Here is a 27,996-nt window from a genome sequence, read left to right as displayed (position 1 = left end):
TTGCTCATTCTTACTGAGTTTTCTTTTTATTGAGTTACCCCTCCTGAATCTTCTTTTTTATGAAGATTTCTTTTTAGAAGAGTCACAGCTAGCTGTCTTAATATGTTTCACAATATTCATTCAGAATATGTCTGATTATTTCCTCATAATTAGACTCAAGTTAAACCTTTTTGCAAGAGTGAATCATAGGTGATGTTGTCTCCTTGTAGTGAAGATCTCATAAAGTTAGGAACATTTACAGATCTTTCTCATTGCTCATTTTTCTAATTTCTTTTTCTGCATTGTGTTGTAGATTTCTTTATGTATCAGGGAGATTATGCTTTTATCTGTGACGTAAGATGACAATATTTGCCTCCCAGGCAGTCATTTGTCTTTTGACTTCATTTGTGGTATTGTTGCCATTGAAATTTGTTTAAATTTTTTTTTTTTCAAATTGTATTTGGCTGCATTTTACTTACTGCTTCTGGAACAGGAGTCGTAATTAGAACAGATTCCCTCTACACTGTTCACAAAATAATTAACACAGCCGGCTAAGTCCACAGTGGGCTTTTCACAAGGACCAGGGGAAAGTCAGTCCAGGGCCAAGGAATCATTTGCCTTTGTCATTTGTAGTTCACTGCCATTTGTGTTTTTGTATGCAGTGCGATCCCCAAGACACCTAACTGACTCACATTAACTCTCAGATAAGTAGCTAGTAACACTAAAACATTTCAGGTTTGTCCCATTAACACTTGCAGATGGAGAGAAGGGGGAGGGGAAAGGAGAGGAAGGAAGGGGAGTGGAGGGGAGGGAAGAAAGAAAGAAAAGGAAAGAAGAGAAAGAAGAGGAAGGAAGGGAGGAAGGAAAAAGAAAGAAAAGAAAAAAGAAGAAATCTCTCTAGCTATGCTGTCCACTGGCCCCACATACAGACCTGGCTTCTGTCTAAGGGAAACAAGACACCTCGGTCTTACCCTCAGTCAGCTCTGGACCAGCTCAGCCAACCTCGTCTTTCAGAGCCTCTGAAAGGAACACTTCTATTCATATCAAGAAACCCCTGTACATGTCTACAGCTTTTCCTTCTTGCTGCTTTGGGCTTAGAGTTCCATTTCTATTTGCCAGGCTTTTTCTTTCACATGAAGAATTATTTCTCTTGTAAAATTTACAGGATAAGGGATGACTCACAGCAGAGGGTCCCCAATATTCACACAGTTCTCTTAATTGCTCAGTAATTTTTTTTTACAGTATCTGTAGGTCAAAAGAAATACTAATGGCTTCATGTATGAAGTGGTTACATCAAAAATAATTTAGTATATATTTATGCCCTAACAACTTCATAGCCATTTGAAAACATTAGAACACATGCATTGAAAGAAAAATTAATGTGCTTACTTTATTGATTAAGTAACCACAATTACTTACTAACAGAATGTGTATGCCTGTTTGACAATACATAGCTTCTCAAATTTTGGAATCAGATTGGACATCAACATTCTATTTTTTGTTCCACCTTTCTTTTCCCACAGTGACTGCTTCTGCTTTTTACAGCAACCACAACACCACCAGCCCCACAACGATACGGCCGCACTGAAAGGAACATAGTGCCATCAGATGTCAGAACTATGGGTTACCTTGAACGAGCCATTTGTACAGCACCTGCCAGCTTTCAAGCATCATTGTGTCCCTGGAAATTTTAAAGTATTCTCTGGTAGCCCTGGAACTTCTCTGCAGTGCCTCTGGGCTCCCAGGACACTGTATAAGAACCATGGAGTTAAGGCCAAGTTTTGCACATCTGTAGAAAAGTCTGACATGTTAATGGCCCTTTTAATGGCACAGTAAATTCTCACAAATAGGCTTCTTGTTAAATTACAGATGAGGGGCGCCTGGGTGGCTCAGTCAGTTAAGCGTCCAACACTTGATTTTGGCTCAGGTCACGATTTCACAGTTTGGGAGATTGAGCCCCACATCAGGTTCTGTGCTGACAAGTCTCCTTAGGATTTTCTCTCTGCCTCTCCCCTGCTCTCTCTCTCAAAATAAATAAACTCAAAAAAATGAATAAAGATAACCACATGTGGTATACTTTGTTTTATGTTTTTTCTTGTTGATCTATTCATTCAATTCTTCAGTAGATATCTATTGAGCACCTAATAGGACAGGTGCGTGTCTCCGAGAAATGAAAGCTGATTTGCACACAAAAACCTAGATAGAATTGTTCCTAGCAGCTTTATTCACAATGACAACATACAGAAAAATACACAGATGGCAGAATGCCACAACAGCCCATATGTCCTTCATTGAGTGAGCAAACAAACAATGGTAACCTAGACCATGGAATATCATTGGGCAATAGAAAGAAACATTATTGGGGCGCCTGGGTGGCTCAGTTAAGCATCCGACTCTTGATTTTGGCTCAGGTCATGATCTCGTGGTTCGTGAGTTCAAGCCCGCATCAGGCTCTCTGCCGTTGGCACAGAGCCTGCTTGAAATTCCCTCTCCCTCTCTTTCTGTCAGTCCCCTTCTCTCTGTCTCTTTCAAAAATAAATACATTTTTTTTAAAAAATTTAAGAGATCTATTCACCTTCAGTGGTGATGGATCCTTAGAAAACAGACAATATCATTACTCCCTTCAAGAAGATAAATGGACACATCTTTCAGGGAAATTTTAACAGTAAATATTAATTACCTTTAAAGTGTTTGTACTTTATCACAGGGGCACCTGGGTGACACAGTTGGTTAAGCATCTGAATCTCGATCTCAGCTCAGGTCAGGGTCTCACGATTTGTGAGTTCCAGCCCCACATCAGGCTCTGCACTGATGGTGCAGAGCCTGCTTGGGATTCTGTCTCTCCTTCTCTCTGCCCCTCCCCCTGCTTGTGCTCTCTCTCTCTCAAAAAAAAAAAAAAAAAAAAGAATAAAGTTTTACACATAGAGCATATATATATTCACTATACTTATATATTATATCTGTACATGGTGCATACATATATATATATATATATATAGTAGGTATATATTTACCTACAGTACACACACACACACACACACACACATAGCTTTTCACAGGCCATAGGAATTTTGAAAATCTTCTGATTAAACAGACTCTGCAGGAGATACATATGGCTCACCCATGAGCGTCCATCAGTGCTAGTCTACCACTGTGTCCCTCTGGAAATATGTCAAACCTGGTTTTACCAAAGGTTAGACTGTCTGGCCTCTAAGGAGAACAGTAAATCAAGATACTGGGACCCTGTCAAGGTTGATTTCTTACAAACAGAGAAGTAGTCAAGGTTAGACCTCCTGGCCTTGTTGACTTCTCCTTCCCATGTTGATAAAATCCAGCCCAGTCCTGCAGCTATTGGGGCAGCCCCTATTAGCACACAGGTAGAAAGAAAAGAAAAAAGAAAAGAAAAGAAAAGAAAAAAGAAAAGAAGGAAAGAAAGAAGAAAAGAAAGAAAGAAAGAAAGAAAGAAAGAAAGAAAGAAAGAAAGAAAGAAAGAAAGTGAAAGAAACAGAGAGAAAGAGAAAAGAAAAAAGAAAGCACACCATGAACTGTGGGGGTGGGGAAATGCTCCAGTGGTGGGGGATGAAATGCATCCTGGGGTCAGAGCTTTGTGGCATCCCTACCTCATCCCACAAAGTACCAAAAATTGGCCTACAAAGGTCCTAGCAAAGACAGTCCTCCGGACACTGTGTAATGGTTGATTGGGCTCACTCTGTATATCACTGTGGATTTCCATACCCAAGTGATCAAGAGAGAGTGGGACGTCAGGATCTGGAGCTGACAACAGGTTACCGGCCTTCTCCCTCTTCTCTGAAGTGGCTTAATTGAACACATCTGAGTATGGCATCAGGTATAAAAACACTGCAGGCTCCCCCAGCCCCTCCCAGCTTCCTGTTGCCCGAGGAGCTCTCGACCCGGCATCCAGCATCATGAAGGCCTATGTGGGTTTGGGAGGACGGCTGCTCCTACTTGCTTCTTTGATTTGGACGTGTTCTGGGCAAGAGCCAGGTATCAAAGGTGACCCCGAATGCTGGTGCCTTGAAGGGGGAGTTTCTCAACCACCACGAGCCGTGGGGCTTTTGGTGGCTTAGACTCGATTGCCCTTCCCCCCTCCAAAATTTAAGAACTCTGACTCCCCTGGCTCCGCACTTTATTTTCCCCTTGTGTCCAGCCGGATACTGTTGAATGAGTGAAGGAATATTGAACTCAAGGAGTTGTGTTTTCGGCAGGTTCTAGGAATTAGTCTCTCTTCTCCCACTTCTTCCACACGTCAGCTGCTGGAAATTCCCACCAAACCGTCCTTGGACCTTCTGCTCTGTCATGTGGCTTTCTCTCCCCTTTCCCAGCACCTCCTCTGTTCTTTCACTTTAAACCTTAGCCCCTTGATCACACATTAACTGGCCTGCCTCGTCGAACTGCCTCTCTTCCCATCCAGAGCATCACTGCACAAGATGCAATGCAAGTGCCTGTTTCTTAAGATGCGACTCTGACCAAACCCCTCCTTAAAAATTCTTGTGCTTCAGGGCGCCTGGGTGGCTCAGTCGGTTGAGTGTCCGGCTTCAGTTCAGGTCATGATCTCACGATTCATGAGTTTGAGCCCCGCGTCAGGCTCTGTGCTGACAGCTCAGAGCCTGGAGCCCGCTTTGGATTCTGTGTCTCAGTCTCTCTCTGCCCCTCCCCCGCTCGTGCTCTGTCTCTCTCTCTCAAAAGTAAATAAACATTAAAAAAAAATTTTTTTTAATTCCGATGCTCTCCAGCAGCCAGCTGGATGAAGGGTAAACTGGCCTTCAGCATGCCATAAAGCCTGACCTCAAGCCACCTTCTGATTCCGTGTGTCTGGTTCCTCCCCAAACAGGGGCTGTCAGACTGCTGTTTTCCCCCACAGGCACTGCAAGGTCCCACTCTGGCACCTGGAGAAAATCTGGTGCAGAACCCCTCATAATATATTCAAGCCATGTAGATCACAGACATTGGGTCACATCAAAAGAAGCAGATGTTAATTTAAAAACTAAGAGATTTATAAACTGTTCTAAATGCTCAGAAGGGAAAGTTAGATTACAAGTGCATGTAACAAGCAGAATTGATGTGGTTCCCAGGGGACAGGAGAGCCTTCCTGAAGAAGTCCTATGTAAGGTAGGACCTTGGGGATGTCCTGTCTTTACTTGGGGTAGGACTGAGAACAGGGAATGACTCTCTGCTTTTCTGGCTTAAGTTAAAAAAGAGTTGGGCAAAATGTCTCTGTTTCTGAAGCGGTGATCCGTGTGTAGGCTGCTGGACTGTGACCAATGTGAACGGAACACAGGGAAGTGGAAAACGGTGACTTGAGTAGACAAGGGAGGGTAGAAAGGGCAGTGGGGGGGTCTGAGATGAGGGAGTGTGGATCGTAAGCAAGAAGGCCATCCTCTCTGCACAGGGCATGCTCTAAGAACAAGCCTTCCCCAGGCCTGGGGTGATGTGCTGGCCCAGCCATTCATAGAGCGCTGAAGGACAATGTCCAAGTTGTAGGGAAGCCAGGGATAGAAGATTCTGTGATGGAAACATCAGGACTCAGGAGTGAGGCAGGGAGGAAAAAAAATCAAACATGACCCCAATCAAACAGGATCTGTCCCCACCCCATCTGGCCCTAGAACCTGAAAAACAGGGCCTGGCTTACTTCTGGGGCAGATGCCAGGTTAGGGTGGCTCATGTTAAGGACTTTGGTCTTTTTCCTACTCACTGTAGGAACCCCAACCAGGAGACCAGGGTCGGGTAATAAAGATGAGAATAGTGTGCTGAGAACCGTTGCATTCGTTTGACTTAGGGTCTCGGCCACCCCACAACTGCTCTCAGCAGTCGCAAAACCAAGTCAGGTGGATGACGGATTGTGGGAGGCAGAATGACTTCTCAACAAGTAATCCCTTGTAAACCAGTTGTGTGACGTGGTGGAGCCCTGGCCTGATCGGGCTTGCCTGTCAAGATGACCCCTGACCAGCTCGTACACTTGGCCAGCCAGGCCCTTGAGTCCCTATTTCCAAGTCTGCCAAACACAGAGACGGTCATTCAATTCCTCAAGGATATTAAGAAGTTCAAACTTAAAATAATATTAGAAATGTGATGGTCCAAGGAAAGAATGAATACGCAGGTGATTTGTAAAGATAAATCATTCTCAAAGTTTTGGACCATGAAATTGAAACTGTGTGTGTGTCTGTCTGTGTCCCAGTGGTTGGAAATGCCTGGTAGCAAAGAGGCATATGAGGCTATTAGGACTTATTGTCATGGTCAAGTGTCTCTTGTACTTCAGAGCTGACAATGAGTAACTTTGTGCAATTTCTAGAGTGGTCCCCTCTTCTCTGTGGGGGATACATTCCAAGGCCCCCAGTGGCTGCCTGAAACCGTGGGTACTACTGAACCTTATGTATGCCATATTTCTTCCCATATGCACATACCCACGATGAAGGTTAATTTATAAATTAGGCACAGTAAGCAATTAACAACAATGGCCGATAATAAAATAGAACAATTATAATAATATAGTGCGATAAAAGTTATCACTCTCTTTCAAAATACCTTATTATACCATAAGCACCCTTCTTGTGATGATGTGAGATGATACAATGCCCACGTGTTGAGATGAAGGGAGGTGAATGACGCAGGTGTTGTGCTGTTCTACACCACCCCATTCGCTGCTACTGACCTTCTGAAGTCAGAAGGAGGATCATCTGGGCGCCCGGGTGGCTCAGTCAGTTAGGTGTCCGACTCGTGATTTCAGTTCAGGTCATGATCTCATGGTTTGTGGGTTTAAGCCCCATGTTGGGCTCGGTGCTGTCGGTGCAGAGCCTGCTTGGGATTCTCTCTCTCTCTCTCTCTCTCTCTCTCTCTCTCTCTCTCTGCCCCTCCCATGCTCGCTCACGCATGCATGCTCTCTCTCTCTCTCTCTCAAAATAAACTTTAAAAAAAACAAAGAGGAGGATCATCTGCTTCCTGACCACAGTTGACTGCAGGAAACTGAAATTGCAGAAAGGGAAACCACGGATAAGCAAGGACTCCTGTGCCCTAACTAAGTTCACCTTTGATACTAAATCTTGCCCTCGTGCACTCAGGCTCCAGCAGCTTTATTTGGGCTACTTCCGTTACTATAGTAACATCACAATACTTCAGGTCCCCCACAAAGGTCTAGAGTCCGATCAAGCCCTTGCCTCCTTTCCTGAAAGTAAGGTCCATGTTATCCTTCTGTTTCTCCCCTCCTGGTATTTAGGACAGGCGGCACCAGAATGCTCAATTTCCGTCTAACATTTTCCTTCCTTGCCTATTTACCTGCTGTGGGCCTGACTATTTCCAGCAACAAAGGCATAGCAGTAAAGAGCTTCTATCTTTCTGGATAGTGACAGTGGTAGTTTGGGCCAGGGTCTTGGCCAATCCCAACACCCAGTCCAATACCAATTGGCCAATCTAATACCCAATCCAGGGTATTGGATTCACGTGAATCCAAGTTTTTTTAATGTTTATTTATCTTTGAGAGAGTCAGAGAACTAGAAAGGGAGGGGCAGAGAGAGAGGGAGACACAGAATCTGAAGCAGGCTCTAGGCTCTGAGTGGTCAGCACAGAGCGTTGTTGGCTCAAACTCATGAACCATGAGATCATGACCTGAGCTGAAGTCAGACATTTAACTGACTGAGCCACGAGGCACCCCAAGTGAGATAAATTTTGAAGGTAAAAGTGAGAAGACTCAGGAATAGACGAGATACAGGTATGAAGGACAAGGAGTTTGAAGAAATCCTAGCATTTCACAGCTTAGAAGTTGGATGGATTGTGGTGCTGTTGACCGAGGTGGAGAGCAAACCAGGAGTAGGGTCACTCAAAGCTTCTGGATTGTACACGTACCTTTGAGAGAACTATTTCAAATATCCACTCAGATGTCTAGCAGCTAATTATAGAGGTAACTCTCAAACTTGGGAGAGAGGTCTAGGTCAGGCATGACAATGGGATCCCCCAAGGTAATGTGATATAGTCCAAAGAGCAATGACCCAGTGTGATTTTTCAGTCCCAGCTCTGTATTCTGTGGCCCTGAAAAAGTCCCTTCATTCTCACCATATTTACTGCACACCTGCTACTGTGTGGCACACAGCCATGGGCAAAAGTTAAAACATGGGATCTATTTTCACCAAGTCCAAGTTTTCTAATACTAGGTGCTGGGGAACTCAGTTCCTAGCACGAATGCCCTAATAAAGATGCTGTCCTCTGCTCCTCCACCCAAGATGGAGGCTTGAAGACACATCACCACGCTTCTTTCTCAGGTAAAAATTCTGAGTGCTGTGTGAATTCACTCTGGTCACCTGGGAGTGGCAGTCTGAGAGAGGTAGAGAGCCCCATGTAATGCCGTGAAGGGAATCGTGTTTTCCACAGATCTCGAAGTTCCATTTCTTGTAGTTGAAGATGGTCTTCCTTCCTGGTACCTAATAGTCCTGCTCAAACTTCTTGGAGCTGTTCACTGAAACAGATTTGCTGACTGTCTGCTTTTTTTCTTTGCCTCCTTTAACAGTGTTGGTGGAATGCAGCCGTTTGAATTTTCTCGTTGTAGTTAAAAGAGCACTGTTTTACAGAGATGAATTGGTAGGCCCTGATGAGTTATTTCTGGGGACTGGCTGTCAGGCAATTCGAGTGTGCCCGGACAAACTTGAATTTGACTATCCTGTTAGTCTGTGCGGAATTACGACGCAGGTAAGAGAAGGAATCATTTTCCAGGGTACCGTCTGTACAGTCTTTGGAAGCACTGCTTTATGTTTGTTCTTATATATTATTATCATAACAGGCTACTGGGCTTGATCATTGGTACCACAGACTGAGCAGATGCATAGAAAGAACCTGAAGAACATTTTGTTTTCATTCATTCACCAGAGACCTACTGTGCGTAGGACATGGACAGTGAATAAGAAACTCAAAGAGCTTTCTCTTAGGAAGTGTAGCATACCCATTATTACATGGATAGCATGATAGATTAGCCAGCATTTTCACCCAGTTTCTAATCCTCAGAATTTCACGGGGTTGATGTCATCTACGCTTACGTAGATTAAGGAATTGAGGCACAGGGGCCGGTGATGTAACCAAACTCGGGAAGTCAGGGCCAGAAACCAGGTCTGCTGACACTGCTAATAAGCTCTTAGTTTTATTTTGTTTTCAGTTATGACTCTGGGATAAGCAACTCTAATTAGAGAATGTACGACAATGACTTTTTTTTTTAAGACCATGGGGATTTGGAGGAAAGGGAGATCTGGGAGGGTCTTGAACTAGCAATCTGCTTTACTTGTTCTTTTCCTCACAAGAGAGTACCAAAAATCTGAGTACCGACATCCTAATAAGGAAAGCTCTGGGAGGGTTTCGATGTAGGAGGTTTCTACCACACCAAAGGTAAGTATAATACATCCAATTTATCTCATCTTCGTGGGCGTTGCTTTAAACATGGGGCTAAATATTTTCTGCCAGGAACCTGGCCTTCAAGTCACAGGCAAGGGAAAACTTGGACATGGGAGCATGAAGTTCCTTCACTGGACCCCCTTCCCGGACCCATAAGGATCGTGGTCTGAAAGCACAGTTCATGCTGGTCCAGCACCTTGCACCAGCCCTTATTCCCCCCACAATGCCATGCTAGTCACTTAGCTCTACTCCGCTACACCTGCCTTGGAGAGATCCAAAGGCATTTGAGATGCTTCTAGAGGTTCAAGGCGCCTGCCACTCCTAGAGTCCTTGGCAACAGCCTAACGCAGTATTGATCAGGGATCAGGTATCAGTAAGCAGGGATTTTTTTTTTGCCCCCCCCCACCCTGCCCCGTGGTCATTTGGAAATGTCTAGCACCAATTTTAGTTGTCAAAACTGGGCAGGTGGTAGGGTGCTACTGGCATTGAGTGAGTAGGGGCCACACACGATGTTAGACACCCTACAGGACAGTCCCCACAACAAAGGATTATGTGGCCTGAAATGCCAACAGCATCGTAGTTGAACAACCTGGCCTAACCCATCACACTTGCCCTCTCCCCCACCTTTGTGCTCTGAGCAGCCTTTCGCTAAAGGAGCTTAGAACCGTGAGGGCAAACACAGCCTCAACTCTTAGCCTCATTGCTACATAAACCAGATGACAACACTTCACATTTCTGAAACTGCTTTTTTCCTGTTTCACCCCTTCACTGGAATCACTGAACCAGACAAATCAAGAGACCCCAGGAAATATATGCTTCATCCATCTAATAGGATACTATGCAACTAATAAATTTATACAATAATCCAACAGCTTGAGAACCTCTCTATTGAAGTAGGGAAACAAGAGATCTGTAGACCCTTTTTTTTTTTTAACTATAGTATATGTTGACTATAAAAAAAAAAAAAGGCTGGGGAAAAAAGTTAGGTGGAAATACATGCAAATTGTTACAGAATGAAAACAGGCTGATCTGCTTATAGGAATTAAATCTCATTTGTTGAACACCAAATACACTTCAAAATTCCCTAAGAGGAGTACATGTTTTCCATTCAGAAAACTCAGTTGTTTAGCACAAATACATAATTTTCAGTTAGCTGTCTTCCTTTTGGTCTAAGAGTTTTTCAAGGATCTGGAGTCCAGAAGTAAAGAAAAAATACCACGTTTTAATACAGAGATCAGAGAAAGCATTTCAGATCCCCCGAGATAAGGGTCATCTTAAAAGTCCTCTTCTCGTGGAACAACTTTTCTCCCCAGCAGCTGTGGAAAATTTTTCCTCCCTAGAATCTTGATTTGAAGAGTCTAACACAAAACTTACAGGGTCGAATGACCTTCAACCTCCAGTTCTATTCAAAAGCCCCTGCCACGCCTTCTCGTTCTGTTGTGTGATGCAGCTAAATGCCTCTGCTTTGCCAAAGAGAATTTAACTACCCTAACTGGGGTAAATATCATGATCTCTGGAGACACTGTGTGGCCAATTTCTTATTCGAATATATTAAAATATGTTGAGACAACTGAACACCTGTTTCAAGGGCTTCTTTTCCCACCAGGTCTTCTGTGATGGAGCGGTCTTCCATTCCTGGCTCACCTATGTACCAAAGAATCAATCCATTTCTGCTAAACTTCACCTGGAGTGTACAGTTCCCAGGTCAGTCCAAAAACTCCATTGGCTCCTTCCTTAAATACCGATAGCTCTTTGCTGAAATGCACTGCTATCTACTTGGAAACCTTGAAAATCGTGACTATTTTTATATAGCTTCTCAGGGTGTCTGTCAATGCTATTGAACCTCTACAGAAGCCCACTACTCAGAGGTCAAAGCTCGGGAAGTGAGTTACACAGAATTACAAAACCGGGAGTGGACTTCGCTTCTTAGTTTTAGACCCTTGGTTCCTTCTATCCCTTCTCCCACAGATCATGAAACTTGCTGCCAAACATAATTCACAGCACCAACACTTGACGCACAGCATCTATGGAGATTTCTAAGTCAGGAAGTTGAGGTTTGGGAAGGCAGAGACATAATAATCCATTTCCCCTCCTGCATTCGAAATCCATTAATAAATCATAGGCTATGAAAGATGTCAATCAGAATGTAATTTATAGTAAAGCCTCGGGCAAATGAAGCTTTAGCCCTACAACTGGAAAGCCTCATTCAAGTCCCCCTGAAATGAGTTTGCAGACCCAGGGGAAGGAAGAGCTGGAAAAATACAGGTGTCCCCCTTGCCTATATAAAGCTCTGCAAGTGCTTTTGGCAGAGGTTGGCCTCCTGGTTGTGGAGCAGACCAGAACACAGCCCTCTGAAGTCGACTCCACAAAGAGAATGGTGTTCTGCCTAAACTAAGCATGGCCAGTTCCTTCTCCCAAATTTGCCATCAGATAATACTTTCCTGCTTCCTTACAAAATTAAGGGACAGGACCTAGAGAAGTTAAGTTGTTTTTCCCATAGATTCCTGTCCTGGAAAGTAGTATAATATACACCTGTCTTCTCTGGAAATTTCAAAAAATTAGAAGAAAAATAGTACCAAACAGCTTATTAAAAAAAGAAAAAGAGGGGCCCCTGGGTGGCTCAGTCAGTTAAGAATCCGACTTCAGCTCAGGTCACGATCTCACAGTTTGTGGGTCCAAGCCCAACATCAGGCTCTGTGCTGACAGCTCAGAGCCTGAAGCCTGCTTTGGATTCTCTCTGTCTCTCTCTCTCTCTCTCTCTCTCTCTCTCTCTCTCTCTCTCTGCCCCTCCCCCACTCATGATCTCTTTCTCTCTCTCTCTCTCTGTCTCTCTCTCTCTCTCTCTCTCTCTCTCTCATAAATAAATATTAAAAAAAAAATTAAAGGAAACTCTATGGTTTAAGCCATAAGTATACAATTTCTTCTAAGCCAGTTGGAATTGAATTGTGGGGACAGGATCAGAAAGTTTGTTAAGCATTGAGTCTATCAGGTCACAGCTTTTGAGTGAACATGCTATTGGATTTTCAAAGTCTTCTGCCATGTGTTTTTGTTCTGTTTTCTGAAAAGATTAAGTAACTCTGCTTTGCCAGAGAGAACTTTCATTACCTTAATTGCTAATGAACTTGTTTATTGAACACTTACTATGTGCCAGCCACAAGTTTAGAAGAACTTCAGGCATTTTAATCATCATTATCAACCCCATGGGTAAGGGGGTTTGTATTGTCCCTATTTAATGTTTGAGAAACTTGGGCACAGACACATTAAAGATTTGCAGCATCACACAGCTAGAGACTCCTAAATTTAACTCTAGGTAGAATGGCTGGAAAACCACTGCCTTGTATCCCTAGGCACTGCAAGTCTGTATTGGTTAGCAAGCTCTTGTGTCAGCTTCCAACCTAACCAATGTTGTCTTTCAAACAAAAAGAAGAGACCTTTATTCCATCTTGATTAACGTATTAATAAACTTCAAGACATTCTAGGAAAATCTTGCCTTAAACCCAGTACTGTCTTCCAGCAAAAATCACAGTGAATATATTCTTGAAATAGTTTTTCTTAATTTAACAGAGGATAGTTTCTGTGTCCTTAAGTTATTATCTAACAAGGAGGGATTTGGTGAGGGTCTAGGGAGTTGAACAAGGACATGATCATGCATTGTGCTTAAGACAAAATAAAAAGTTATAGCTGTTACAGCAAGGCCAGGCAAAAGCTGGGTCCAAAGTTCAATCCCAAAGTTCAGAATGATATCTTAAGTCTTTGTATTCCTTTTTAATTCCCTTTCCCCAACCTTTTGAAAGCTCCTGTGTCTCACCTGATGAGTCCTACAACAACACTGAAGTGAGCAATGGCTTCCTCCTATCCTCACCTGTTCAACACTGGTTCTTGATACAGTACAGATACTGCATGAGATGTGGCTATACCCACTGGAGAGAACACTGGGTAAGGATACTTGCAAAAGCCAACATTTAATGTGCCCAATCAGGTACTCTATGACGAAAAGAAAACCGCATTTGGGGCAAGTAACAACAGGTAAAGTCTAAATCCCCGGTGAAGTATAAGTGGCATACAATTCCGTAGTAGAGACATAGAGGTAGAGTCCCGTTGGGTTCTTTCTCTTGTGCTTGGAGCACACCATACTTGGTATTCATATGAGGAAGACCCTCTACCTTCCCGTCTTATAATTCTCTCCTCACCCTAGGATTTTTTTTTCTTGAACAGGAAGGGTTTCACTCTACAAATTTCATGCCTAAATATCTGAGTCCAAAACCAATGACTGTAAGAGAAGAAGGAGTTGATAAGTTTAGAGGTTACCAGATTAGAGCATCTTTCTTATCTTTTATGGAGCAATTAAATATCTTAAGGTGGAAGAGGGCCCTTTAAAAGAACCAAATGAGCTAAGTCATTTGGGTTTTCCCACTGGGTCCAGTTCAAACAAAATTGTAAACATGTAGAAGACTCCCTAGAATTTTGTCTTCCTTTTTGCCTATAATCTCTAAGAATTAGGCTCTACATTGCTCCCAGTCTTAAAATCTATACTATCTCAAGACCATCTGGGATATAACTCCTATCTGAGAGTTAGAGGAAAATCATATCCTAAAGCTAATCTGATGTATTTTAGCTGTTTCCATGCCCATTTTAGCCCATGGATTTGAGCTCAGAGAGAATCTTCCCCCTCCTTTGAACAATATCCCATCTCATAAACACCAAATATCAGCTAATTATGGACCTTGTTTTTCCACAGTCCACACCTTTTTATGGACCACACAATTATTCACTTCAAGAGCATTTCTTCCATCCTTTCACCGATGACTTTTAGAAGCTTTTGCCCTTGGACATTCAGCAGCAACACGGAAGTAACCCAGCCCAGTCATGTGGCATTTTGTTTTTATATATTTACATGTTTTTAATTCATTTTGTAATCCCTTTCACGATGTCTTTGAGAAGAGGCCATTTGTATTTTTAACTTTCAATGTGGCCACAAACCCATGAATAAAAACTGACACATTTTATGGTATATCTGTGTTTACTGCATTTCTAATTTAGCACTCCATGCTATGGGGCTGAGTTACCAAGAAGGTGGGAGCCTGGGGGAAGGTTATGACCAGTATTGTTCTCAGTAGCTATTTAACACCCAGCTGTTGAACATGGGTGCTGGTTGTGTGCAGTAACATGGCTAGTAAGATCACATGGAAGAGAATGAATAGAAAGTGAGACCCTGGGTGGCTCAGTTGGTTGAGCGTCTGACTTTGACTCAGGTCATGATCTCACGGTTTGTGGGTTCGAGCCCCATGTCAGGCTCTGTGCCGACGGCTCAGAACCTGGATCCTGCTTTGGATTCTGTGTCTCCCCCTTTCTCTGCTATTCCCCCGTTAGTGCTCTGAATCTCTCTGTCTCTCAAAAATGAATAAAAACACTAAAAAGAAAAGTGATATTATATTTTCAATTTGCACATCCAATTAGTCTGAATTCATGCAAGAGAAAGCCCCTCTCTGAAGCTATCATGGTCCAGGCTCTTTCTACTGTCGTTTTCACAAGGAACCAGCTGCATTTCTCAGCGAAGGTACAGGACATCTTGATCTCAGTCCACCAGGGCAAGATCTAGATTCCGCAAACCTCCCTAGGTAGAGCTCAGGCATTAAGAAATTGGGTGTGGGAGCCTGCTTCCTTGCATTATTTCTTGTGACCACCTTTTTGCCTTGCAAGGAGAGCCATTTCCATTTCAAAAGTCTTCTTTTCCTTTGCTTTCTTCTCACTACCTCTGACTCCTCCCTCTGATTGTCTCTCCTGGGCTATGCCTGTATAGGATTGCAGGCTACAATGTCAGGGTTAAGTGCTTTCTTGGGCTCTGCAACATCGGCAACCCCTATAAAGAGATGCCCCTGCATAGCCCTCCCTATGTTCCCAGGGCTAAAGTTCCTGATACTTTACCAGCTAACTGTGAAACTCCACTTCCTAATATTACTCCCCACCATCTCCCCACCCTTACCATCTTCTCCTGCAACAATCCTTTATCTTATTTTTACAGCTCTTCCCAATGTAAATAAAAGCCATTCAAGGAGCAGTCCAAACCTCTGTATCTCCGCCCCCCAAATCTGCTGGGAATCATGCACGGAAGCCAAGATTCTAAAATAGACCTCCACCCACAAAAACGTGTGTGGATGAATAGGTAGACAGACAAATACAAAAATGCATAATTTCTAGAACCTGTACATTTGAAGAGGCCCAGGCCAGGTATACTCCAAGAGTATTCTGTACTAACAATTGACTTCAGCCCCCAAAATGGGTATTTTTCTATACACAATTGTATTTGAAATAGAAACATCAGTGATTTGGCACTTGAGTTACAGTGCCACAATTCCATTCATTCAGTTAACAAGTATATATTAAGAGATTACTATGAGCAAAGTATTGTTTTATGCCTTAAGAACACATTAACTTTTTTAAAAAAAGACAAATTTCTTCCCTTCTTGACCTGACATCCTAATATATAAGAAAAACAAAATAGGTAAAATATATAGTATGTGTTTAGTGCTAAGAAGGAAAAAATAAAGAAGGGGGATATAAATGTTAATGTGTGAAATTTTAGGTAGGGTGGAGAGAAAAGGACTCACAGAAAGATAGCTGTGAATAAAGAGACAAGAAAGGGTACCTGGGTGGCTCAGTCAGTTGAGCATTCAACTTTGGCTCAGGTCATGATCTCATGGTTTGTGGGTTTAAGCCATGCATTGGGCTCTGTACTGACAGCCTGGAGCCTTCTTCAGATTCTGTGTGTCCCTCTATCTCTACCCCTCCCCTGCTCACACTCTGTCTCTCTCTCAAAAAATAAATAAACATTAAAAAAAAGAGAGAGACAAAGTAAGCAAGTAGCCAGCCATATGGATATCTAGACATAACAGGAAGGGTAAAGTCCTGAGACAGAATGAGGTATCTACAATAATGCCATTTAAAGTAATTAGGGATTTATGCAAACAAAACAGCCCACATTTCACACTGGACTCAAAAGATATTCATCCAATACATTAGAACACTTAGCTTTGATGGAGGATTGATTGATTACATCGGTTAAATCGGGGGGGGGGGGGTCTTGCATCGGCCAATGATCACAATGTGTGATTAACTTGACCCTTGAAATCTCTTTAAAAAGTATAATCACCAAGTTAGATTTTGTCAAAAATTGGAAACAGAGGAAGCTAGGCCTCTCAGCTTTCCCAGGTGGATAGATACAACAGTGAATAATTAGTCCCTCAGCAGCTCAATCAGAGTGTTTAGTATTCCTAAAAATCATCGCACAGGGTAGCCCTCCACAAAGTAAAGAGGCTCTTGAACTTTATCATGAATCACAATCACCTGGGGAGCCTGTTAAAACACAGCAAGAATTTGCATGTGTAACAAGTTCCCAGGTGATGCTGATTCTGCCACTCCAGGGCCCACATTTTGGGAACCACTATATAAGGATGAAGGCTACCCTCTGGACAACATCTTCAAAAGTCCTAATGATGGTCTAAAGATGACTCAAAATGCATCCACTTCCTTGGTCTATACTCCAGGTCTCAGGAATATGGAGTTTCAAGTGTGTGGAGAGCTTTCTCTTTGTTCTCCAGATTAATGAAGCGATCATGTACATGTCAGTGTAGCATTATGCATGAACCGACTTCAGGCTTCTCAGCTCTATCAAATTCCAACTGTTTGAGAGGTTCTTAACCTGTGATCTAGCATAAGGAAGCCCTTTGTGGAGTTACCTTCTACATGTTTCCTTGATTTGGACATGTTCTGGGCAAGATTCAGGTGTAGGAGTACAGTTTAGCTGATAGTTTGAAAGGGTGGTTTCTTGATGACCATGAGTCATGGTAAAAGATGGCTTCACCTGCCTCTATTTTGACCTGAGCCTTTCTAGTTGGGTTCTTCATTCCAGCTTGTCTCTTGGCTCAGGCAGAAGACCCTAAGGGCAAAGCATCCCCTGATGGGAACCGAAACAACCCCTCACGCAATAAGGACTGAGCTGAGCCAGGGAGAAAACGCCTGTGATTGACTCCAAAACAGTGACCTATTTGACCTTCACTGCCCACCTGCACATACCCACTGACCTTTGCCCCACATTTTCCTTATATAAACCTGGAAATATTTTTAGCACTTTGGAGATAGTCTTTGAGACCTTAGTCCGCTGTCTTTGCGGTGTTGGCCTCACTGAAATAAATTCCTTTCTTGCTTCACGGCCACTCATTACTCTGCCTTTGGATTTTGTCAGCAGTGGGTGGCAAACCCAGCCTGTTTGGGACCCCTGGAGCCACACACTCTTGTACCCCTACACCCCAGCCACAACGGAACTCCTAGGCTAGTTGCTAAAAGCTGAGAATGAATGGTTCCAATTGGCCCTAGATACTATCTTTTCCTTGGGTCTGATTAATACTGTTGAACAATCGATGAACTCACATCATTATCTTCTCTCTCGAAAATATAGTCTGAGGGTTCTCAGAATTAACTGGTTTTGCCTCTTATCCCTCATTTCCTCCCATTTAGTCATCCATGGCCCATCTGCTCTCCCTTCCTGCAGATGGTACCTCCGTTGTTCTTTTACCTCTTCACACTAAGTCACATTGCAACATATCATCAACTACTGTCCCTTATCTGATTGTATCTCCTCCCCTCTACCCCCAGAACACTACTGTGGAACCTTAACTACTCCTTAGTTCAATTCTTTCTTTAAAATTCCAGAGCTTGCCTACAACCACCCTGGTGAAACAGACTCAAATTGTATTTCACCTTGCACATAAACCTCACTCAGAGCCCCCTGTCTGATGCCTGCTCATCTAAGGACTTCCGGGAAAAACATTCATGACTTTTTAATTCTGCTGTTTAAATAACCTGTCTCCAATACCATATGCAGACCATACAGATTATACAGAAAAGGCACCTTATCTTTAGAGAAGAGACCAATGTTATGATATGACCATGCAGCTCGTGGTAGTGAATTCTATCTTGACTGGAGAACAGGGTGTAAAGACATTTGGCTTATCGTTCTTCTGGGTGTCTGTGAGGGTGTTTCTGGATGAGATTAACATTTGACTCTGTAGACTGAGCAAAGCACAACGCCCTGCCTAGTGTGGATAAGCCTCAACAGAACAGAGTCTGAGTAAGAGGAAACTCCTCCTGCCTCATTGCCTTCAGGTTGGGATACTGGTTTTTCCTGCCTTCAGACTCAAGCCAAAACTGGCTCTCTGTGTCTCAAGCTTTTGGACTAGAACCACACTGTTAGGTCTCCTGAGTCTCCAGCTTGCCAACTACAGATCTTGGGACTTATTAGCCTCCATAATCACATGAGACAATTCCTTATCATACATACAAACATACGTACCATTTGGTTCTACCTCACTGGAGAACCCTAATACACAACTACATAAATTTTGCTCAGTGCTAACAAACAATACATTTTACTCTAATCGCCTTATGAATCTTTAGTAATAATAAATGCTACATTTTAGGAGGTTTTATTTATAATAATGAGTAAAGGCTCTCTTCAAGCTGCGCCAAATGATGGATTATTGTGGACACCTGACAGGCTTCAGTTATAATAACACAAAGCAGCTGGTCCTCTCACAACTTCCTGTTCCCCAAACCGATGTTGCCTTGGGTGCTGGCCAGATGAAGGTTTTCCTGGCATTAGGAGGGCTGCACCTCCTTTATGCGGTGTTTTGGACTTGTTCTGGAGAACAGCCAGGTATTTATAGGGTAATAGAAAACATAGTGGGTAACTGATGATCAACGAGGAGGCTAATTCTTGCACTTTCCAAATCTGAATGTTTCAATCTGCTGTTACGTTGCTAATAACTAAGGGTCTATGCTAAGTGATCTGCTTTAGATGACTGAGCTTGGGATGCCTTGTCTCCCAGCTGGCTTTACCACAGGTAGCATCCTTTGCCCTGCAACACCCTTACCCCCTTTAAGGATCCTTATCATATTATAAGGGAAATGGGGTTGGTTGATTAGATAGAAGAGGTTTCCAGTGTATCTGAGATGGAAACGTTATCTTGGCTTTAGCCATGGAGAAAGATGCCTGGACAGAACCCTGGAAAAGAGAAACACATTCACAGTATATGTATATGTATCAAATGCTTATCTCTGGATTCCTTAGCTATTTCAGAGGGACCTTTACTTTTTCCACTTGGTGAACCAAGATGCCAGTAATTGGAATTATTTGTAGCAGAAATTTTGACAATGAGGCCAAGAGAGTTATATCCCAATACATTTTCAAGATACAGAGTCTAGTCTACCCCTAGAATCCAATTATTTGAAATACACATAAGGACTTTGGGATGGAGATTCTTAGCGCTATTTCTAGAGAAAAAATAAATGATCTCTCACAGCTGCAGAGACTAATTCAAAATTCTGATAGACACAGATCCTGTATCCCACAGTACTTTTTTTTTAAGGTTTTTTTTTTTTTTTTTTTTTGAGACGGGAGGGGAGGGGCAGAGAGTGTGAGGGAGAGAGAGAATCCCAAGCAGGCTCCATGCTGTCAGTGCAAAGCCTGACACAGGACTTGATCTTACAAATCATGAGACCGTGACCTCAACCAATGTCAAGAGTCGGATGCTTAACCAACTGAGCCACCCAGGTACCCCTCCCACGGTTGTTTTTTAAGACTTTTTATATAGGGAAAATCAGGGGGACATAAGAATGTAGACATTTGAGGCCCATTCCACATTTAAAGAATTGGCATTCTGAGAATTTTGCCAAGGAACTTGTTTTTTTAACAATCACTGTAGTTGACTCCACAATAACATTTTAGTAAAGAGCCAGTGACTTTATAACTACCTGATTCTAACCACAATTGGGACTCAATGTGAAGTCACTTTATGTACATGTTCATAGTGGACAAAATTAACTCTCATAAAATTTGGCAAGATCCTTCAGTTCTTTCCTACCACATGAGTTCATTTTAATATCGTCCATATGCTAAGCTCTCTGAGATCTTCCCACTATTACTATTATCTCCCTTGAACTCTTCCAACTATCTATACAACATATTAACTTATATATACAATATTTATCTTTAAATTTTTAAGTCTAAAATGAAATGCACACATTTTTTTAAAATCTCAAACTTGCCTCTCTCCAGTTTTCCCCATCTTAGTGAATAGTAGTATCATCTATCCAGATTCCCTTAGAACTCTCACTTGTCCTTCCCTAGCCCCACATGCACATGCATCCAAAATGTTTCTAGAATCCCACTGGTTCTGTCCATCTCTTCTACAAAAACTCAAGTCCAAGCTGCCAGCAACTAGTCCTGGTCTATTTGAATATCCTTGTAACTGTTCTCCCTGATGACACTCCATTCCAACGACCTCCTCTCCTTCTACCCACTAGAATGAAATTTTAAAATCATAAATCAGATCCTGCTTACCCCACAGTGTGCTCACCATGGTTCATTATGTTCTAACCACACTGATCTTTCTGTTCTTGGAAGTCACTAACCAGTGTCTTTACATTTCTTTGTTTTTTTTTTTTATTGACATATCATTAACATACAATGTTACATTAGTTTCAGGTGTACAACATTGTGATTCAACTTCTCTATATGTTATGCTATGCTCACCACAAGTGTAGATACCACCTGTCACCATACAACACTATTACAATATCACTGACCATATTCCCTAGGAAATCATCAACAAAACAAAAAGGCAACCAACCGAATGGGAGATGATATTTGCAAATGACTTATCCAATAAGGGGTTAATATCCAAAATATATAAAGAACATAGACAACTTAAAACCAAAAAATTGAAATAATCTCACTGGCCAGAATGACAAATGACTTAATGCCTGAGTCACCCTCTGTTAAAAAGAGAATATCTAGTCTACCCACCATATATGAACCAAAAAGGGAGAATGGACAGGCCAATGGTTTTGTGTGAACTCACGTTTATGATTTTACTACTGAGATTCTCCAGTGGTTGGAAATGGCCAGCAGCTAAAGATGGCTTTAAGACTATGAACAATTTACTCCACTATACTATAACTATAACCTAACTATAGGTTAACTTTCCAGTGGTTCTATGCTTGCCTCCTGAAGAAAGCACATAATTCCTTTCTCAGATTTTCCAATTAATCCTCTAAATTATCAGCAGTCTCAAATTACTCTGGGATTTAACTACCAGATCTTATATTTCACCACCCAACTTCTTGACTGCTAGGGACCTTTAATGCTTCAACTAATAATATTATAGCATCAATTGTCTTTGGCTGATTGGGCGTAATACCTCTTGAAGTCACCAGCTCTTTCCAATCCTTCATCAGCAACATCCAGGCAACTTCATCTTTGGAGACCTGTCTTCACCACACGTCCTAAGTTCTACTTCCGTTTCAGTTCTCCCCAAACACAGCCCGTTGTGATCAGGGAGGGTCTGCACAATCTTCCCTCTTTCTCAGTAACAGGTAGTATTGTTCATGTATTCATTCAACAAATACATATTGAGAATTGATTGTGGGCTTGTTCTTGGCTCTAAGTAATACAACAGTAAACATAACAGACCAAAGCTTCATTCTTATGGAGCTTATATTCTTATGCAAAGAGGACAATATTTGAAACAATTATAATTACTAGATCCAATTAGTAGTAAGAGAAAAGTAGTATCAAAAAGTTACACCTGGTTAAGCTACAATCACTACGTTTCTACACCAATTTTGTTAGTTTTAGTTTGATCAAATAACTGTATTTGGTTCAGAAAATACCAAGATTAAATGTAGATATTAAGATTTAGAACATAGGCTTTGCTTTCTTGAACTTTAAATTGGAAATGAGGGTAGGCAGACCATTGCCAGTAATTACTAATATAAATGCCACAGTGGTAATGGGCTTTCACTTAGAACTGCACAAGGGGGCATCTACAGTCTTGTTTGGGTCAATTCTCATCCATGGATATGATCACCTGGACTCTTCTTGGTGGTAGTGTTTCAAGGGAGAAGGTAAGACTATGATCATCCCCTCTAAAATATATTCTCCCCGACCAACAGGGATGCCTTGTATACTGTTAACTGACTCTGAGCTTCCCTGACCTTCCATGGTACCACTATATCATCGGACACTTCTTCTTTTCTACCTCTCAACAGTGTATGTACGATGCAGCCCCTCTTTGTTCTTGGCCAGGGTTAAGTCAACTGCATTTCATAACGATCTACCTGTGGCCCCTGATGAAGTGTTTCTGGGAGATCGATGTCCTGTCACCTCAGTTCATCCAGGATTTTATGAGTTTCGGTACCATCCCAAGGACTGCAACATCAGGATTGAGGTAATTAGGTATCTGGCTACTTAACTAAATCTCTTAAAGACTTTCAGCCTCACAAACTGCATGTTGTGGATTTTTCTTAGTTTTTCCCTACTAATAAGCTGAGCTGATTTTGCCAAATGTCACCTAGGCCCTGAGAAGTAAAAGAAGGGAAGAAGGAACGGTTTCTACTTGTCAGTCAGCAGTGACTAAACAAGACATAGAATTTGTCCTAAGCTTAGAAACAGGCTTTTCTTCTCCCTCGTCTCCCTCCCTCCCTCCCTCCCTCGTCTCCCTCCCTCCCTCCCTCCCTCGTCTCCCTCCCTCCCTCCCTCCCTCGTCTCCCTCCCTCCCTCCCTCCCTCGTCTCCCTCCCTCCCTCCCTCGTCTGTCTCCCTCCCTCCCTCCCTCGTCTGTCTCCCTCCCTCCCTCCCTCGTCTGTCTCCCTCCCTCCCTCCCTCGTCTGTCTCCCTCCCTCCCTCCCTCGTCTGTCTCCCTCCCTCCCTCCCTCGTCTGTCTCCCTCCCTCCCTCCCTCGTCTGTCTCCCTCCCTCCCTCCCTCGTCTGTCTCCCTCCCTCCCTCCCTCGTCTGTCTCCCTCCCTCCCTCCCTCGTCTGTCTCCCTCCCTCCCTCCCTCGTCTGTCTCCCTCCCTCCCTCCCTCGTCTGTCTCCCTCCCTCCCTCGTCTGTCTCCCTCCCTCCCTCGTCTCTCTCCCTCCCTCCCTCGTCTCTCTCCCTCCCTCCCTCGTCTCTCTCCCTCCCTCCCTCGTCTCTCTCTCTCCCTCCTCTCTCTCCCTCCTCTCCCTCCTTCCTTATATCAGGGGTTAGCAAATTATAGCCTAAAGGCCTGATCTGGCCCACTATCTACTTTTATGTGGTCTGTGAGCTAAGAATAGATTTAAATTTAAATGATTAAAAAATAACAAAAGAAGCATAACACTTTGTGATAGGCAACAAGTATATGAAATTCACATTTCAGCATCCATACATTCAGTTGGAACATTCAGCTGGAACATCGCCAGCTCAACCTCTTTTCATTTGCTTACTATCTCTGGCTACTCTCGCACTATATCACTGGGACAGAGGTCACAGAGCCCACAAAGCCAAAATGATTTACTATCTGGTCCTTTAGAGAAGTTTGTCCATCCCTGCTCTGTAGTATAAAAGCTAACCAAGAGGCCTCAGATGCCTATACATTTTTATAGCCTTAAGACACAGCCAGTCTAGGGGCGCCTGGGTGGCTCAGTCGGTTGAGCGTCCGACTTCAGCTCAGATGATGATCTCACAGTCTGTGAGTTCAAGCCCCGAGTTGGGCTCTGTGCTGACAGCTCAGAGCCTGGAGCCTGCTTCAGATTCTGTGTCTCCCTCTCACTCTGCCCCTCCCCTGCTCATGCTCTGTCTCTCTCTTTCTCAAAAATAAATAAAAACATTAAAAAAAAATTTTTAATTAATTAATTTAAAAAAAAAAAGACACAGCCAGTCTTTCCTGGCTGCAGGCAAATGGAGGAAAGGTGTGAGTGGTTGACACATTTGGTGTCTACAAATGACTGCCCAAGCCATCTCCTGATGTCTCAGCTCCCCCGAGAGAATCTGGCCCCCCACCTGGGGGAGGGGGCGGTCAGGATGGGCAGAACAAGAGCATCAGTCTAAGGAGGAGTGTGGAGAGTTGGAAAGCCTCATAGAAAACTTTGATGCCTTGCCACCACACATAACTCCTTTCATTCCACCCAACCCCTGTGAGAAACCCTGAGGGAATGTCCTCTCCTCCATTCAAAAACCAAAAAACTAAGACTTAGTGTCTTTTTAAAACAAATTTTGATATTATGTTCATGTTCTGACAAAAATCTGAGGATGTTGATGACAGTTAGTGGTGGGGCCAGGTAAGCTAATGGGAGAGTTTCAATTACGTTAAATGAATATTGAGAATCCATTTTTTTTTAATGCACAAATACTCATGGTGGCAATCTCTAGATGATGAGATTTAATCTTTATATTGTCCATACTACATTTTTCATATTTTCTTGAAAAAAGTTATTTCTTAAGAACCTATAAACCTATTTAAAGTACTCTTTAGGGGTACTTGGGTGGCTCAGTTGGTTAAGCATCCAACTTTGGCTCAGGTCATGATCTCACAGTTCATGAGTTCCAGCCCCACATTGGGCTCGGAGCCTGGAGCCTGCTTCAGATTCTGTGTCTCCCTCTCTTTCTGCTGCTCCCCTGCTCACACACACACGCACTCTCTCTCAAAAAAATAAATAAATAAACATTTTTAAAAACCTTTAAATACATAAAATGCTCTTTATAATTAGATGTATCTCTTCCTCATCTACTATTCACAAGTCATGCTCAGCAACTCAAAGCTTCTTAGAATCGAAAGAAAAGTTTCTCAAGAAAAGAGGTTATAAACTCTTTTTTTAATGTTTATTTATTTATTTTGAGAGAGAGGAAGCATGCGAGCAGGGGAGAGGCAAAGAGAGAGAGGGAGAGAGAGAATCCCAAGCAGGTTGTGCCCTGCCAGCACAGAGCCTGACATGGCTTGATCCCACCAACTGCAAGACCATGACCTGAGCCAAAATCAAGAGTTGGTTGCTCAACTGACTGACCCACCCAGGCGCCTCTATAAACCATTCCTTGATAATTATAGATAATAACTTTGAGGCAATATGGTTCAAATTCAAGTAGCAGGTGCTCCCGCCTCCTATGAGCCAAACCCTATACCAGGTGTTAACTCTTCTGGCCACTTAGGAAAGAGCCCTCTTCCCCATTGGGAAGATGCCTTTCTGCGTGCATGTGTCTGCTTTTTAGAGCTGTTGACTGAGCCATGAATTCCTAACAAGATCTTTAAGCTGACTTACACTCTCTCTTTGTCTCTTCAGGTCCTCCCAGGAAAGCGTATCCTTTTTGTATCTGAAATCATCTTTAGGTCAAAGTTCTCAGATCTTGAAGCTTCCATACCTGTGGCCTGCATTGTCTTCCAGTAAGTCTAGAATGCCCAAGTGGTTTCAGGCTCTCTCAACTGCCTTTATCTGCTTAGGGGAGGCAGGGTGGGAGCACTGCTGCTGAGAGACCAAGTTACTATGACATGGTTGACCAGACCCTCGTGAGACTCTTACCCCCTTGATGCCCTCTTATTCTGTGCTCTTGACCTCCCAGCTGTGCTACTTGTTACCAGTGTGACTTTGGGGAAGTTACTTTATAACTCGGTGCCTCAGCCTCCTCATCTTACAGGGAAGATTTAATGAGACGACGCACATAGAGAGACTGGAAAAGCTCTTGCTCATAAGACGCACGCAGGACACAGTGGCTGGTGCCATCACTGTGTCTGTTCATTCTCTACAGTGTGTGTAGAGCTACGTGTAGGACTAGGTCTGACTTCACCATCTACCCGGAAGCTCTTAGACTGAGAAATCAATTTGTTCTCATTATACTTATAGTCCGAATTACAAACTATGTTATCTCTTAGCCAAGACCAACGGGGAATATTAGAGGTCCTGATTCACCCACAGGGGATGGGAGTACTGAACACTGATGGGCTGGGGAGAGAAGGGAAGCTTACTAGAATACTCGTTTTGACTTTAAATGTTAAATATTTCAAATGTCTCTGTGACCTGTGGGATAGGACTCCTATTGGCTCATTGAGACTCTACTTTTTACAATCATCTAAGATTGTTAAGTTTTGAATTAGTGATTATTCATCAGGTAATAGCAAATGTGGTGGCATATTTGGGAGGGCCCTCTTGTATATAAAGCTTACTAGGTCCAGTCCTTAAACTAATAATTTATTTTCTTTAAAAAAAAAAATGTTTACTTACTTTTGAGAGAGAGAGAGAATGTGAGCAGGGGAGAGGCAGAGAGAGAGGGAGATGGAAAAATCCCAAGCAGACTCCACACTGCCAGTGCAGAACTGATGAGGGGCTCGAACTCACAAACCATGAGATGACCTGAGCCAAAATCAAGAGTTGGACATTTAACCAACTGAGCCACCCAGTCGCCCCAATAATTCACTTTCTAAAACAGAACAGGATGTAAACATTTCATACTGTTTGGCCCATCAGGGGATAAGGGTACTGATGCCAAAGCAGGAAAAGTAAGGGTCAAGGGCCTGGCTTCAGGTTCTAAACCTCAGTCACCAGGACTTGCAAGGACCCTAATTCCATCCCTCTCTCTTTATCTGCTTTTCCCTTCTATAGCCGCCCAGCTCCTAGAGGAATAACCACAGGGAACGATGCAAATAAACAAGGTGGCCTCAAGAAAAGATCAGGAATAGCAAATTTATACATTGGAGAGACAGTCAACAGGAAAGGGAAGGTGAGCTTACTTAAAGCACATAGATTAATGCCGTCCACGGATATTTTGTAACCACAAACAATACGATTTTTACCGGGAAATTGTGTAAATGCCTGTGTTTCCAGTTCAGGAAGGGCTGGTTCATGCTTCCTTGCTTACTAGAGGTGTTGATCTTTCTGGCAGCCGCTGTCTGTCTGGCATTAACTGGCATCAGCCATGTGACTCATCCAAGCAGGATGAGGCAATGGAGGAAACATCCTTACCAAAATCAATATTAAGAGAATTTTAAATATACATGTTTTAAAATTAATACGAAAATCATAGAATGTGGAATTTAATGAGGTAATAATCCACGAGAATGTGCACTCAGAAATATCTTAAGCTCGGACTCTATCCTGAAAGGATTAAATGGCTGTCAGGGAGGACATTTCCTAAATTATACGGATTTTCCTTCCCAGACAGCAGAGGAGGAAAATCCTGAATATATACATTAGTATGTGTTACTAACCTGGGATGTAGCTCTCCATGAAGAGAAAAAGCTATAAGCTAGAGGTGGTGAGCACTTTTTAAAATTTGGGATAGGCACCTGGGTGGCTCAGTCAGTTAAGTGTCACACTTCGGCTCAGGTCATGATCTCACGGTTCATGAGCTCAAGCCCCGCATTGCACTCTCTGTTGTCAGCACTGAGCTGAGCCCATCGTGGATCCTCTGTCCCCCTCGCTCTCTGCCCCTCCCCCACACTCTCACGTGTGTGCTCTCTCTCTCACAAATAAACATTAAAAAAAATTTAATGGGATAGGTTACAGATGCTATTTTAAAAAAGATATATACCACATTTCTCTGATATATTCCACCGATAAAAAAAAGCAAAAATACTTACATCTTTAGACATATACAACTCCTATATTAATTTTTTTAGGACATGACCCCAAACATTACCGTTTTCTTCCTACCCTCACCATCCCTCCCTGTGACTCGGGAATGTTAGGCCTTTGGGGGCAAATGGTAGAGAATGACACTGGAGCAGATTCTGGCTCCTTTTCTCTTTGCAGAACCACCTTCATGTGCAGTTTTGCTGCTTAAA

The 27,996-nt window shown here is 42.8% G+C and overlaps 1 protein-coding gene across 2 annotated transcripts in view; it reads right to left on the bottom strand.

The window, feature by feature from the left end:
• OOSP2 (oocyte secreted protein 2) overlaps window positions 1-27,208 on the bottom strand; it is a 61,065-nt gene extending 33,857 nt beyond the window's left edge. Inside the window, exons 1-2 of one of the 2 annotated variants that reach the window (XR_006208111.1) lie at window positions 27,007-27,208; window positions 26,527-26,566 (exon numbers count right to left, since the gene is read on the bottom strand). The gene's annotated coding sequence lies outside the window, so the exon portion shown is untranslated. Of the gene's footprint in view, window positions 1-26,526; window positions 26,567-27,006 lie in introns of those variants that run through there. The other variant, XR_006208112.1, reaches the window with a different exon arrangement.
• Between the last annotated feature and the right edge of the window lie 788 nt (window positions 27,209-27,996).

The sequence above is a fragment of the Panthera tigris genome, chromosome D1 (assembly GCF_018350195.1).
Source record: "Panthera tigris isolate Pti1 chromosome D1, P.tigris_Pti1_mat1.1, whole genome shotgun sequence".
NCBI lineage: Eukaryota > Metazoa > Chordata > Mammalia > Carnivora > Felidae > Panthera > Panthera tigris.
This window is presented reverse-complemented; position numbering and strand designations above follow the sequence as displayed.